This window comes from Phalangium opilio, unplaced genomic scaffold (genome assembly GCF_054372755.1).
Source record: "Phalangium opilio isolate 3A_F unplaced genomic scaffold, DU_Popi_V2 ptg000064l_1, whole genome shotgun sequence".
NCBI lineage: Eukaryota > Metazoa > Arthropoda > Arachnida > Opiliones > Phalangiidae > Phalangium > Phalangium opilio.
The window spans coordinates 435001-437500 of NW_028324181.1; the positions used below are offsets into that span (position 1 = coordinate 435001).

Genomic DNA, 2500 nt, shown 5'->3' on the forward strand with positions numbered 1-2500 from the left:
ATCTAAGGGCATCACAGACCTGTTATTGCTCTGTTTCGTGCGGCTAAACGCCGCTTGTCCCTCTAAGAAGGAAGACCGACACAATTGATCGGTCGCCTATTTAGTAGGCTAGAGTCTCGTTCGTTATCGGAATTAACCAGACAAATCGCTCCACCAACTAAGAACGGCCATGCACCACCACCCACCGAATCAAGAAAGAGCTCTTAATCTGTCAATCCTTCCGGTGTCCGGGCCGGGTAAGTTTTCCCGTGTTGAGTCAAATTAAGCCGCAGGCTCCACTCCTGGTGGTGCCCTTCCGTCAATTCCTTTAAGTTTCAGCTTTGCAACCATACTTCCCCCGGAACCCACAAACTTTGGTTTCCCGGAAGCTGCCCGCCGAGTCAATTGAGTAACTCAGGCGGATCGCTGGTTGGCATCGTTTATGGTTAGAACTAGGGCGGTATCTGATCGCCTTCGAACCTCTAACTTTCGTTCTTGATTAATGAAAACATTCTTGGCAAATGCTTTCGCTGTAGTTCGTCTTGCGACGGTCCAAGAATTTCACCTCTAGCGTCGCAATACGAATGCCCCCGTCTGTCCCTTTTAATCATTACCTCGTGTTCCGAAAACCAACACAATAGAACTCGAAGTCCTCTTTCATTATTCCATGCACCATTATTCAGGCGGGACGCCTGCTTTGAGCACTCCAATTTTTTCAAAGTAAACGTGTCGGGCACCTACGACACTCAATGAAGAGCACCGAAGGAAAACCGACAGGATGTTCAGGCCAGGCAGTAACCACCGGAGCGGACCGCCTGTCTGGAACTGAGATTCAACTACGAGCTTTTTAACCGCAACAACTTTAATATACGCTATTGGAGCTGGAATTACCGCGGCTGCTGGCACCAGACTTGCCCTCCAATGGATCCTCGTTAAAGGATTTAGAGTGTACTCATTCCAATTACGGGGCCTCAAAAGAGTCCCGTATTGTTATTTTTCGTCACTACCTCCCCGTGCCGGGAGTGGGTAATTTGCGCGCCTGCTGCCTTCCTTGGATGTGGTAGCCGTTTCTCAGGCTCCCTCTCCGGAATCGAACCCTGATTCCCCGTTACCCGTTACGACCATGGTAGGCGCGTAGCCTACCATCGAAAGTTGATAAGGCAGACACTTGAAAGAAACATCGCCGATACGAGATCGTGCGATTTGCCCAAAGTTATCCAGAGTCGCCATGGTAAGCGGGCCGAAGCCCGATTGGTCTTGGTCTAATAAAAGCGCCCCTTCCCTAAGGTCGGGGCTCTGCTGCATGTATTAGCTCTAGAATTACCACAGTTATCCAAGTAAAAAAGTACGATCTAAGAAACCATAACTGATTTAATGAGCCATTCGCGGTTTCACCTTATTTCGGCATGTACTTAGACATGCATGGCTTAGTCTTTGAGACAAGCATATGACTACTGGCAGGATCAACCAGGTAACAACGAATAACGTTGCCGTCAGTTGACGCCAGTCCCGGGCTACGACCGGCCCGATTAAGGACCGTCGAGCCGGGTTAAAGGCGTCGTAGAACCGCCGCTTGAAGCGGACGGCTCCAACTTTATCGACGTTAAAAACGAGAAGCCGAACCCTTTCGGGAACGGTTTTCTTCGCTTCTGTTTCTCGATTCATTCACCCGAGGCGATATATTTCAATCGCCGTGTTCGAGCGTGAACGCTGAGGTACTTGGATTATTGCCCTTTACGAGACAAACTCACCATCGAATAGCAATTATTACCAGTTGGCCCACCAACGTCGCACCTCCGTTACGAGGACGATCTGGGACTAGCTGATAAAATTATCGCTTCGATCGACGGCCGAAAGTCGGCTAGACTTTCGTACCCGCCAGAAGCAACGGGACACGTGACGTTTTTCTTTGCCTTTCAATTATCACAAATTGATGCTTGAAATTGTAGAGACAATTTGCATCAATTGATGATTTAAATTGAAACACAAAACGAACACGCTCCACAATAGTAGTGTGGAACATAAGTATTAGGGAAAACTTACCAGTTCGGGAATTTTAAAATTTTTAACATGCATGTTTCCCGAAGCCCGTTAAAAACTTGAACTCACTAACGATGAAAAAATTTAATTCACACTCTTTTTTCAATATGCGAAGGGAAGAAGGAGAGAGGGTGTGTTGGTGGTAGGGAGTAGGTGGGATGCTAATGGAATGCGGGGTTAATATAAGTTAACGGAATGAAGTTAAACTTTCATTGACAGTGTTTTATGGTGAGGAAATGAAGTGTAAGACGGCTTACTCACATAACCGCATTATTCTTAATTTACGCCCTATTCCGAGTCCCGGGCATATCATCCACGAAAACTAAAATAAATAGATATGCTAGTTTCAGTTAGAGAATAAAAGTTACATTGCTTTAAGTTATGCTAGTGTTCAAGAAGTATTTCTGCGTTCACGTAGCTTGATTCATCAAAGTTTTGGGTTACCTAAATAAATAAATATATTTAATTTAAATATAAACAA

At 45.9% G+C, this 2500-nt stretch overlaps 1 non-coding gene across 1 annotated transcript in view; it reads right to left on the reverse strand.

Moving 5' to 3' along the window:
• The window catches only part of LOC149662044 (small subunit ribosomal RNA), a 1811-nt gene extending 358 nt beyond the window's left edge, over positions 1-1453 (reverse strand). Inside the window, exon 1 of the ribosomal RNA XR_016368727.1 lies at positions 1-1453. This exon is cut by the window's left edge and continues 358 nt beyond it. This is a non-coding gene — a ribosomal RNA (small subunit ribosomal RNA).
• Positions 1454-2500: the final 1047 nt, after the last annotated feature.